The following is a 13,452-nucleotide window of genomic DNA, read 5'->3' on the forward strand; positions in this document are numbered from 1 at the left end:
ATCCTAAATGATTTTTCTTCTGTAATTTCATTAGAGTTTAGAAATTTAATTAGATTTTGAATCACTCTGAAATAAAGTAGCAAAACACCCAGAGACTAAGTGCAGTGGTTATTTTGTCCTCCGAGGCCAGAATTCTTGGTCTCAAATTGGCATGTGTTCATTAGGAGGAAGTTTGCAGAAGTTCTTGATATATTATTGTCTTTCAGAACGGACTCTGAATAGGTCTTTGGAGAGCATTAGAAGAGCACACAATTATTATACAGACTCTTTTTGAGGTTTAAGATCATCTGCCTTTCATATACTTAATAAAAATACGCCTCTAAAGTTGTTTAAGAAACTGTGGAGATAGGAAAGATGCTACTCCAGTGCCTCAGTGCTCTTCCTGGTTTATTAGCAACTCCAGTACCTGTGTATGATGATACAGAGAGGAGCTGTTTGCTTTACTTTAATGATTAGGTAGGTTTATGGTTATTTTTATTGCCACACATATGAACTGTCATGGTGGCTGTAATTAGAGACACACTAAAATGCTGTTCCTTCTATTCCATCTGAGGTTCAAAAGAAATCTGTCCTGGCCAACTTTGATTCTCTGTGCAATTCATTCTGTGGGCAAAAAGTGGACTCAGATGGCAGTGAAAAGCATGAAGCAAAGACCAGTGCAACAGCTTATGATAGTATGGGGTGCCAAGGTAGTTGTGGGTTTAAAAAGGAGATTCTCTTAAGAAATGAAAAATACAAATGTTGTGAAATGAAGAATTTCAGCAGGACAAATCAGACAGACAAATATAAAAAAGCTCTCTCAATAACAACAAGATAACCTATTTGAAAAGAAAGTAGTAGGTCCAGTGCAATGGGATGCAGTCCAAAAGTGAAAAATCAAAAAGAAGCACCCTATATAATCAGAATATTCTGTTACAGACTGACCCATGCAAACATTGCTGGCTGACTCACGTCAACATCCTGTTGACAGGATTCTAGCATCCTCTGTGTTTGCCACTTCAGCTAGACAGGAGTGAAACAGTTCCTTGATCTGATCCAAGGGGTCATTTCCTTTGTTTCATTAACAGCTCTTGATGAGATCTCATCATCACACAGATCCAACCCTCAGGCTCAAATATATGCTTCAGAGTGTGGCCAAATAAATCTTGAGTCCGATTGAAAAAGATTGAAAGATTTTGTGCACTTTGCTTGATGGATACTGTGGTGATTAGACAACCTCAGGCAGCCTGGTGTGTGTGGATATGCTGCCTTCCATCAACATGTCATGTCACATCATGGAACAAATTGAAGAAAACATGTTCAGGCTGGCTACTGCCAAAAAATCAAGGTGCTTTTGCTGTGGGCATCCAGAACAAATGGAAACTATGCTTGAAAACTCACAGCTGCTCTTCCTTTGCTATTTTCTCCATCACCCCCTCTGTCAGGACTCTGAGCTGCTGGGACAACTGGAAGGGATTCCACATGGCATCAAGCAACAGAATCACAGATGTCGGGTGTGTTAACAAAGGGAAACACGCCTGCACCAGTTATTTAATGCTTTCCTCCCTTGGTGTAAGGAATACTGTGGGAAACCGTTCGGCATTCCTGTCTTGTTGCTTTTTTATTCCACTCCATCTCTCTTTCCTTTTCCATGTAAAGTAATGTGTTATGTTACAGAGATGCTGGTACATTTTAAAAATGTGTTTTCTGGATTTTACTTAGGGACACTATAGCTTGTCTCTGTTACCAACTCAGAGAAGTGTGAGGAGGCAAAGAAAAAAGCCTTGGGACATGCACTCAAATCTCTTGTGTACATCAGGAAAGACAGTGCTGAAGTAATCTCTACATTATTTGTCTCATTGATGAAATCTCAGTGAGCAACTGGAGGAGGAGATTTTTCCACAGGTTGTATATTTTCTGAAGCACTGTAAGTCCCAGTGGAGATGCTGTACTATTTGTAAAAGTGCCAGAGGAACTGGGATGCTGCAGGAGGAAGAAACAATCCCACACAGCTCATGAAAGGAGTCATTGTTGGAGAGTTTGGCTCTCTGAGCAGTGAGTTTTGGACTGGGTGACCCTAAATGAAGGGTTCCAGTATTCACTGGATGATATTGTCTGGTGCTCTGGTTATCTCGGTCACTGGAGGGGTGTTTGTTGATAAAGTTCCTTTACTGAGGCAGCACTGCTGGAATTTTTCCTATGTAGGAATTCATACGGCATGAACAAAACATGCCAGGCAGCCTGGCTTTGTCATTGTTGCATATTCTGATACACTCAGCTGTGTCTCAAAATACCTTTGACATGTATGATGATAATTTAGAAAGCTCCTAAGCAACCTCTGAAAATGGCTAGGTGCTTACTGTCTGAAGGTGGAGTGTGTGGAGGAGGAGCAAACTGCATTCAGAGCAAGAGGAAAGGGTAAAGTATGTCCACTTTCCATCCAATATTCTTGCATCTCCTGTCCATCTGTATTCTGTATAAGCATGTTGGACTTTACTAAAAGGAAACCGTGGTGAGTTTCCTCCAAATGATCTACTAAAGAACATAGTGGAGTAGAAAAAACTTTTTTTGTCTTTCCTGTTTCAGGTGTAAAATAGGATTTTCAGCAGACTAAATCTTCAAAAGAATATACGCTGTAAGAGTGGAAAGGTTGAGCATCTTTATGAGGAATGAACTCCTGAAAAACACCAGCTGTTCCTTTGTGAAAATGTAGATTCAGTGCTCCATAGGAGTGGTAATTCAGGTAGTTCATGTCCCTGTTACCCCTTCTTGGCTGGGTCACTTGCTGAATTGCATTCTCATGATGTGCTGTAACCAGAGAACAGAATGATCCATTGCACTGGCACAGCAAAAATTTGGTGTATCCACGGATTTTTTTTTCTTTTGCTAGTCAGTTCAACCATCAAAAAAGGGGGTATGAAATGTGAAATATGTAACTTCCACAGGAAAGCCTGGTTAGTTTTTGGGTAGAAATGTTCAACTTGTGGTTTTGGGGGTGGGTGTGTTTTGTTTCAATGATAAGGAAGCTTTTGCTCTCAGACTGCTAGTCAAGGGCAGCTATGCCTAGTGAACAGTGGACAACTGGGCTCCTAAAGCTCATTTGTATTATTCCTTGCATGTACAAACATGTTGCACTTTGCTTTTGAAATCCTGTTGTCAGAAGCCAGTTTGGAATGTACATAGAGCAGAGTTACTTGAACAAACCATGCAGTTCCTGTTCAAAGGAACTGCCACTTTCTTTATAATATAAGCAATACTGGTGACATGACATTGGACCTAACTGTATCCCATTTTGGTGCCAGCTAATATTTGCACTTACACATGGCATTAAAGAAGCTGGGACTTCTCTTGACATAAAGCAAATGTTGCATCTTTAATGGAATACAAGAGGCGTAAACAACCTAATCCCTTTTTTGGGATTGGAAATGTGGTTTTTTCCTCTTTTACATTTAAAAGGACTAAAAGTCTTTAGACATCTTCATAAACACAGGTTAAAGTTAAACAACCATTCAGCATTCATTTCCATGCAGATCCCCCAAAATAGATTACATTATCTGCCTGTGAAACCAGCTCTTTTGCTCACGTGCACAGTTCTGTGGAAAGCTGAAAGATTTCAGCCTCTGACAAAGGTGTTCAGAAATCTCATCTGTGCATGGTAGGGCTGTGCCTGCCAAACTGAGTGAAAAGACTTTTATAGACAAGGAAGAATGGCAGTAAAATTCAAATTTAGATACCTGAAGTAAGAGAGTTAAATATGTTACCTCCCTTCTTTCTTTAATCCTTTATATATAGATACAGGGATGTAAAAACCTGTTTTAACTCCTTCAACAGGAATTTAAGTACCTACATTATGGTTTAAGACCATTGGAATATTAGAATCTTATAGGATCTAACCTGTGTTATCTTTCTGATGGATGAGGCCTGAAGTCTTTCCTATGGGGGTAGTGTTAATGATAGGCAGTTAGCAGAAACAGCATCTCAGTGCAGAGGCACTTTCCTAGTAAAATCATCACTATGCCTGATCAAGTGACAGCCAAGGCATTCAGCTTTTACTGTGTACTAACGTCTGCCTGCATCACAGCCCAAATTAATCTTATGGGAGGATCTGAAACAAGACTGCCTTTCTCACTGAATCCTTGCAGCACCACAAGTTCTGGTAGATGCCATTCCCCTGCACTGTCTATCTCTATTGAGCTTGCAGACTCCTGCACCTCTGCTTCCCCTCACACAGAGCCCTTATGAAGTAGATTAATTTGAAGATATCCTTAAAAGCTTTAGATGGTGGACAACAAATGTGAGGTGATTGCTGATTGGCAGCTTACGTAAATGTGGTCTTCATTTCTCTGTAGAAAGCAAGACCTCGGCCATAACATGTTTCTTGATTTCCTTCCCTTTTGTTTGTCACTGTCCTTGTTTATCAGTCTAAAGCATATCAGATGAACCAGGCCAGGGGCAACATGGGGTTGCTTGATGGTGTTGATGCCATAGTGGGAAGCAGCAGAACCAGCATGTGAAGTATTCAAGGGCTGACTTCGAACTATGTGTATTTGTGATATGCAAGCTGCACCAGGAAAGGGAATGTGAGGTTACTGCAGTCACTCAAGCCTGTGAAGATATTTGTCATTCCAAAACTATGCTATTGAGGGCTTTGGTTGGTGGGGGAACATCAGGGAGGGTAAAATAGTAAGTGGAATGTAGGTTCTCAGGATTGCTATTAAAGAGGAACAAGTGACATCATGACAAACTCATCTATTTCTCCCCCAGGAAAGTGATGGAAACAGCACACATAACATTACCCCTGATCTCCTGGTGTGAATTTTGCAGGGTTTGTATAAATCCAGTGTACATGGATATAGCTTAGGCTGGGACTCCTGTGTTCAAGGGAATTCTGAAGTGCAGTTCTGCCCCTCTTGGGCTCTTATTTTCTCTGTGAGCTTGCTGGCACCTGAGCCTGGCCCATGTACACCAAGTCTCTTCATGGGTTCAGCTAAGCAAGGGTTTGCAGAATGAGGAGTGATGAAGAGACTGCATCTACATGTCCCTGTTTTGGCTGCAGAAAATCAAAACCATCCCCTTTTGGTGATGAGTATCCTTAAATGCCACCATCCACTACTGGGATGCCAGGGGGAGTGGTCTTTGCATGGTGCCACTGCTGCAGCCTGTGGGGCTGTTTCTGCCTATAGCTCACAGCTCTGGGTTTGCCTAGACATTTCCAACGACAAGACATGTCCTATGCCTCTGGACATATTTCATGTCCAGCGATTAATTTTTACTTTTATAGCATTTTTCCATTATTTTCTTCTTCTTGGCTGTCTAAGGAAGTCAAGCCTTGATAACACCTGCCTGGAAATGCAGGCTGGGCTGGAACTGATGTCCTCCTGACTTGCTTGGATCTGTTCTCATCTCTTGGGATCTTCAGTATTAATTGTCTGTTTTCTACTTTTTTGAGCTTTTGCCTTTCTCAGTCCAGTCCTTTGGCTGTACTATCACCTAGAAGTCAATGCAGATGCAGCAGAAGGTTTTGTTCAAAATTTATTTCCCTGGTGCCCAAAGTAGGACAAAACTGAGAAGAACCTGAGCAAGAACCTGCTGTAGTGCTGGGAAATTTCTGAGTGGAAAATGGAAGATTTTTCAGTGATCCACATGTTCACATGGTCTGACATTTTGATTAAGGGAGGGAGGGGTTAATTTGCTAGCATCATAGAATGGTTTGGGTTGAAAAGAACCTTAGAGATCTTCTAGTTTCAACCTCTCTGTCATGGGCAGGGGCGCTTTTCACTAGACCATATTCCTCAGAGCCCAAATCAGCCCTGAACACTTGCAGGGGTGGGGTACCCCCAACTTCTCTGGGCGGCTTCTTGCAGTGCCTCACCAGTTCCAGTGCCTCACATATCATGTTCCTTTGGAATCTGATTGTCTAAATCATGTAGGAAAAATTCTAGTCTGAGTTACATGTGTACAGTTTAGTGCGTCACTGCTTTAGTATCTTATTCTGTTTTTTCTGTGACTGAAGGATTTCTAAATTTCTCAAGTCACCTGTAGGACGCCAATCCAGCAAGGTTTAAACAACATCAGTAAAATTACAAGGTGCCTGTTTTCTTTCAGGACTCTCCCCCGTGAAGATCCTTTATGATCAGCATTAGCAGGTGATTCCTCCACCCTGGCAGCCTCTACTGGAGTGAAATACAAGCACTTTTACCAGCACTTACCATGGATAATTAACAGCTTAGTTGGGGCTTCAGTATTTACTTGAATTTGCAAGGTTGCAAGACTTAGGGAAGCCCAGTCTGATCATTATTCACTTCTGAGACAGATGTCGTGGAAGAGGTTAGTATAGTCCCTGGCTTCCGTGTGAAGCTGGGAGCAGGATTTGAGGGGGTAGGGATGTAGGGAGGCCATGGGGAAGGGAGGGAATGACAGCATCAGAAGTAAATAGCTGCAGGAGGATGCTGATGGCCACAGAAAAGGGGCAGAAACACCTTTGGCTACAGCAAAAGTGGCATGACATGTTAAAGGAGAAAGGAAATGTAAAACTGAGAGTCATGCTTAAACTACAGACTATGAAGTGCCTTGTCTGGGGGTGGGCATGTAGGGACTGATGCTAAACGAGTAGGTATATTTTGTAAAGCATATTTGAGGGCTCTTAGGCTAAGGAAATTTTAGATGAATTTCAGATGTCAGGTCAGACAAGGGGACAGAGATATAGCATAGCAGCAATGTCAGTCTGAGCAGAGAGCCAATAAAAGGTCTTGGCTTATTCTACAGAGATACAAAGATCATGCAGCATTTTCCAAAGCCCTGTAGCAATCAGGTACTCTTGCAGTTGATCCCATGGACTGGGCATCCATATTCCCTTGGCTCTTCAGACCATATCCCCTTGGCTCTTCAGACTATCCTTGTCTCTTCAGTGAGCTATTGCTATCCCACTTGGTGTGATAAAAGAAACTGCTAAAACTGGAGGCTGCTGAGTGCTATGCTGCCTCTATTCAAATCTCTAATGAGCTCCTCCTTGTAGCTCTAGGTTTAATTAGTTTTCATTGCAATATTAATGATCCAAACAAACCATTTTAACTTTCCTGTTGCACAGCTGGAATCTTCTTATTTAGTATTGTACTCTATAAGGGAATCACACCAACTTCCTTTCCCCTCCCCCATTTCTGCCATTAATATGCATTAAAATCTCAGTCTCACCGGCATAGAATTTCAGACCTGCTATAAAACTCTAATAATATCTAAAAATGGCAAGACTGAACTAGTGACAGAGCCTTATCCAAATAATGCAAAGATAGATTTCTCCTAGAGTTTGATGGAAACAATTATTAATATTTCATTCTTTTATTTACAGTCTAACAGCATTTACAAAGATTTGTTCATTCCTTTGAGCATACATAAAATCTCTCTTGAACTCCTTAGTATTAGAGAAGAAATGTCTAATCTGTCAGTCTCCACCAAAAATGCCTGCTTTCTCTCTTTATTTTCCCCTCAGGAGAAGGGCACACCCTGCCCTTCCCAGTGTAGGTCTGAAGACTGCCTACCTCAAAGTCTTCTCCTATCACAATGGACTAGATGCATCTCACATTTCCCTCTGAAATCCCCAGGAGTGAAGATTTAGAGGAGAGCAGAAACCCCCTGGTGTGTTTCAGCTCCTGGACTCACTGTGACTTGTGAAGCCTTAAATAAATTGGACTGTAGATATTCTGGGCATCTTCCTGTTGAAGGATCCTAGAGAAGACTAGACTCTCTGAAGGACTGACATAGAATCTTGACAGCACCTTCTTCTTTCTAAGCCACAGAAATAATGAAAAAGTTGGTTGCAAGAAAGCTCAGAATTTCTTGCTTAAACTCCTCCTCAGAGCTGGTCTGTTGCTGTCACAAAATCTGGTCAGTTTTGGCTTTTTCCTGTTTAGAAATGGATGCTTTCTAGGAGCCTGAAGAGCTGTGCTCTGCTGAGAAGCTGTCAGCAGCTGGATAAAAGGATTTGCCAGCTATACTGCACAAGGCAGGTCAAGATACAACTGTGAAAGTGCAAAATAGATTCAGCACCACTTGCAAAAAGTAATTTCATTGGGACTTACTCTCATAAGTGCTCACATTGTTTTTGAAAATAGGACTTTGGAGTGTGCCTGTGAAGATCTAGAAATGCTGTGTGATTGCTGGCTCTGTTGTTGCCTGCAGGGTCTAAGTTCAAGAGAGGAACAAGTGACTTGATTGCAGAGCACCATCTGCATGACCCATGTAGTGGAGAGCTGGAGGTCCCTCCCCTGGAGCCCCTGCAGTGTTTCCTTCTGCATGACCCTAACCTGCCCCTTCTCCAAGAGGGCTGTCCTCATAGAGCACTTTTCTTTAGGAATTCATCAAGCCACATGGGAGCTAAGCTCACAATTCTCTCCTTAAGTCAAGCATTTATGGTTCTGTAGATTTTCTTGAAACCTACAGCAATTCAGTAAATGCAGGAAAGCAATTGTATCATCAAGGTCCCTGGCTGCTGCTTGTGTTGGGAGAATCAACCAGGAGAAAGGCTGGACACTGATGGTCAAGTCTTCACTCAGGGGTCCCAAGGTTTCTCCAGCTGTGTAGAACTGTAAAAATAAAAATCTCCACCTCCACCTCTGTGTTTAAATACCATTTCTTTTTCTGCCTGCCTAGCTGCCTGAATAGAGACTTTTAGTGTGTGGGTATCCTGACTTATGGGACTCATGGCCCATGGCACATTTGTCTGCAGCTGCAGTTTCTTGAATATTCATATCAGAGAGCTGATTTTGCTATTGCTGTTGTGCTGGTTTTCTTCATATTTTTATTCATTTGTTGAATGGGAGTATAACCTACAAATCACTTTGTCAAGCTGACAGGTGTTTGTCCAAAGTGCTCCTGCTGAAAAGTTGTTGATAACTAACTTATTTGCTCCCATGTAGGAGAAAACAAGAGGATGTGTAATCCCTTCAGAAATCACCAGAGTAGACGGAGTAGAGGAGCAGCCAGGGAAATGAGACATGCTGTCTCTTTGCTCATCTGCAAAAAGTGGAGGTAAGATTGAACTGAAAACACAATCAGAATCATATCCTGACAGTGTGACAGGGTGATACAGCCTGCACCCTCAGGAATGTGTGGCATTGTGGAGGATATAGGGAGCACAGCTTCTGGCTGGGCTGTGCCCAAGTTGGAAAGGACATCTTCAAGAAAGGAATATAACAACAACAGGAAGATAATTTCCCTGAGGTTTCATGTCACCAGAGTTGCCTTTAGTGTTTTGTTGCAATTGACAGTACCACAGCAGGAAAATGAGCAGTTTAAATGCACTTCTTACTCTAAATGCAACTGTTACTTAAGATTAAAAGTAGTAAGATCTCTTATCCCTGCCAGCTAACCACAGCTTACCACACAAATATCTCCCTTTCTTGGTTTCCAGGGGCTTATTGTCTTCCCTTGGCTGCCAACATAATTATGTGTGGTTTCTTCCTAACTCAGTTCTGCCAGAAAGATGAACTTTAGTTTAGGTTCTTATCGAGAGGACTTTCAGTCTGTTCTATTTCTTCAGAGTCTCACCTGAGGCATCCAAAGAGGCCAGCAAGATCCAGAGAAGGGAGATGGGCATTAAGGTTAAGCCAGAAAACTGCTGGGCACTAACACCCTCACTGCCTTGGCAGCAGTCAGCACAGCATGTGTAATTGCAGCTTCAGTGACCTGCTCTGCTCTTTCTTCAGCCAGCAGCCCCTTGGTCAAAATACTGCTGTAAAGCTCAAACCAAAGGGATTATACCAAGGGATGGATCTGCTTGAACAGAATAGTTTTCTAAATTGAATTAAATTGCTGTTCAAAGAGTGCTTCCTTCAGTGACAGAAGTGTGATTTTACCTCTTTCTATTCCTTGTATCTCTGCAAAAATGAACCACCTGAGGGGACAGCTTCATGCCTCTCCATATCTGGAAACTTCCATAAAACTGAGCCAACTTTTGGTAGCAAAATGTATATTTTTCAGTGATGTTTAAATTAAGAGCCTTGGTTAATTTACTGCTCCCAGACTAAATCACATGGCTCTTAGAGAAACATCATTTTATCTCATACCAAACATGTTTTTCATTGCTGGTGGGGCTGACAACATCTCGTGAAGAGGCAAGACTTCAGGAGAGCAGATGCTTTATAGAATTTTTATTTACTTGCCATTTTGAATCTGTGCACCACCAGTTAGATTTTTCTTTAGCAGCTGAACATAACTCGTGGTTTTGAGAGGCACTGAGGACTGACAGCCTTATGTAGAAACCATTTAATGGCACTTTTCTCCCTTTAAATGAAAGAATAATTTCTTGTGCTGAAACAAACACAAAAATTGGTATGTTTTGGGCATAAGTTGGTGTTGCTGCATTAAATACTGAATCTTCTGTCTCCCCATAGAAGCAGGAGGGCCAGGAACCTTGCCTTAGGTACAGGCACTCTAAAGAGAGAATTACAGACACTCACCTGCAATTTCAGCAAGAGCATTTCCGAAGACAAATAGTACTGTAGAAACCAGGTGCATTTATGGTTGGTCATGAATAAAAAATAATTATATTAAAGGTGTAGGGTTGGGCAGGCTTCCTATTCTGGAATTGGAATCTCCTCTTAAAATCTTGAGCCATTTGGCTTGTGATGGAAAGCTGCTGGAAATGATATTTCCACATTGGAGCTCACTGCAGGGAAAACTTAAAGCTGTCAGTTGTTCCAAAAGCTAATGGAGACATTAAAAATATAGCAGCTTACTGGGGAGAAAACAGGGTGTGTGGGGAACACGTGTTACTAGCATATGCTGTAACTGGACTGTACGTGGTCTCCACATATTCATGAATGATGGCTGACCTCTACTCTGCTAGGGCACATGTGTGCATGTCCATCATGACAACACACTCTGAACTTACTCTATCAGAGGCTCTTGGGAACATAATCCTGATATCTGTCTCCAAATATAACTCTGCTGGTCTGCAATATAAGGCAGTGAGGAGAGCTGCTGCACCCAGGAGCCATTTGGAAACTGCTGCAGTGATATTCACAGAGATCTCTGTGCCTGGTTGATGACCTTCTTCGCTAAGAGGCAAATGTCTGCAGCTTGTAAAAGAAAAAGATGCCTCTGAATGCCTTTCCACTTTTAAAAGCTCCTCAATGCCGGCTCAGCAGAGCAAGTGAAACCCACAAGTGGCAGTTCTTGCTGTGTCTGTACTGTAAGAATGTATGCAGCCATGCATCTGGACAGGGAGGCTTGTCCCAAGCAGGGGACTGGGAATAATTCTTGGAACTGCCTCCAACTTAGAGCTAGAGGTTTGACCTGAGCCAAATCACTAACTAGGAACTGTTTCAGTCAGTTCCTGAGAAAATAAGTCAGTGTTCTTCTTTTTAATCTGTTTGTAAAACAAGACTGCAGAGCAGTACACAAGGGATTGGGAAAGACTCATTCATTTGTATTTAAAGAATATCAGGATCCTTGGAGAAAAGTTCCTTATTAGAGCAATAATGAATACAAAAAATAAGAACAATTCTGTTATCACACGGAAATTGCAGAGATCATCATCACTTGACTATAACTTTATTTGTCCTGTGGATTACAGCAAAAGAACAAATCATCCTCTCTAAGTGTTTTTGAATATGGAGGATGAAAATTATATATTGAGATCTTTTAAAAGAAAATTAAAACTTTAACTCTGAGGTGTGTGTAATAAAATGGCACTTTAATTCTCTAGTGAGCCATGCAAGCTTCTTCTGTTAATTTATTCACTTCTTTTCTTTTTGTGCTTCATGTAATATTCTGAAATTATTAATGTGGCAATATATTTGACCACAAAAACCTGCCTTCTAGTGTTGTTAAGATTGTGAATTAACTCCACAATGGAAGGCATTTCTGACTTCAAGGCAAAGAGATCATGCTTGGGATAAAATTATTAACAGCATGAACAGATATGCAAGAACTTCTAGCAGAGGTTTTCTCAGGTGTCTTGCCATGATGTGTCTGCAGGCTTAGGTCTGTCCACAGTGTTGCTGTGTTGGCTCTGGGATGTGTGTCTCTATGCTGGTGAGCTACACTCATGCCTCCAAAACATCTGCTTCATGCTCAGCAGTTAGAAAGGCAGACAGAAGACTGGGAAAGGGACCAAGAATAGTATTGTGTCCCACATAAATCCATTCTGAATAGTCTATGGTGATTGCTGTCACTTCAAAGCAGTTGTAAGAGCAGATTAAAGAAAGTCCAGGGATTAGAAGTGTAGAGAAATGCAGAGTATATTCTTCCATCAGAAGGACCATCAGCTCCAGTGCTGTTGTGTGAGCCTTCACTTGATACTTGAGCTCCCTGACTCTTGGCACAGGCAAAAGAGTGTTTGGTTGGTATTGTCTTTGCCGGAGGCTGGGCAAAGGCAGATTGCATCACCCTAACCCTTTTCTGGACTTCTTCTGAAGAAGAATGAGGTAAAGTTAAGGTGAATTTTTCACTCAATGAAGAAGTGTTGAACTATAACTACTCACTCTCCTCACTGCTTCCAGGCAGAGCAGAGAGTGGGGTCAAGCCATGGCCATGCTCTGCTCTGTCCTCCAGTTCTTGTGCTCAGCACACTGAGAGCTGAGCACATTCACTTTTCACAGGGCTGTCAAATAAACAGTGAAAGGAAACAGACTTCAAGACTCTTTTGACTGGAAAAGAGCACGTGTCTTTTTAGGCAAAGGCAGTGTTTGCTCATCACTGCTGTCAGCAGCAGGGGCTCTGCCCAGAAGGCCCTTTAGGCACTTAATTGTGTTAGGGGAGCTGTGAGGTCACGATGCAGCACCCATAGTGCTGGCAGCCTGTGGCAAGGGGAGGTGGGCTTGGTGTCAGCCCTGGAGTGTCACTGCCAGCACCACTCAGCACCCCTGGCTCCCTCCAGCCCATCTCACACTGTCCCAGCCACGGCGGGGGAAGGACGGACTTGGTACAGGCAGATTCCTCTCTGCAGACAACTGGGTATGTGTCTCTTTAGTTTTTCTTTCTGGGAGAAATTCTGTTTCCTGACTGATTATGAAATAAAATGCAAACTGTAGGGTGACAGCTCAGCATGGTTTGGTTTGGAAGGTTGGAAGGAAGTCACTTAGAGGAGGATACTTAATTTGTTTAGGTGCTTTTGATTTGATCCTATTCAATCTTAATCTGCTCATATTTCTTGCTGGAAAATTCGCAATTAATATACAGATATATAACCAGACCTGCAAATTTTAGAGGAAAACAATGACTGTTTGTACTGCTGCTTCTAGTTTCCTCTTTATTATTTTCTCAAATTTTTAGGATTTTCTCATTTATCCCTGCTCCCTTTGAATCTCCTCTCGTGTGTATTTCATTTGTATTTGCTTGCTCAGGGGATCTCAGTCGTTGTTGTATTTCTGTCCCCTTTCTAGGGCCAAAGTCCTGCCACCTCTCTCCAGCTGTCTCAGCGCTTGGTGCCTGGGCTAAGCCACTCAGGAAGGTTTCCTCTCTTGTCTGCCAGCT

The 13,452-nt window shown here is 42.1% G+C and overlaps 1 protein-coding gene across 2 annotated transcripts in view; it reads left to right on the plus strand.

Annotated features, from left to right (window-relative positions):
• Window positions 1-13,452, plus strand: part of CUNH10orf71 (chromosome unknown C10orf71 homolog) — a 47,588-nt gene that overhangs the window by 3,535 nt on the left and 30,601 nt on the right. The window contains exon 2 of one of the 2 annotated variants that reach the window (XM_041415681.1): window positions 8,892-9,003. The gene's annotated coding sequence lies outside the window, so the exon portion shown is untranslated. Of the gene's footprint in view, window positions 1-8,891; window positions 9,004-12,914; window positions 12,934-13,452 lie in introns of those variants that run through there. The other variant, XM_041415682.1, reaches the window with a different exon arrangement.

Source organism: Onychostruthus taczanowskii, unplaced genomic scaffold, assembly GCF_017590055.1.
Source record: "Onychostruthus taczanowskii isolate IOZ18803 unplaced genomic scaffold, ASM1759005v1 scaffold5, whole genome shotgun sequence".
Taxonomy (NCBI): domain Eukaryota; kingdom Metazoa; phylum Chordata; class Aves; order Passeriformes; family Passeridae; genus Onychostruthus; species Onychostruthus taczanowskii.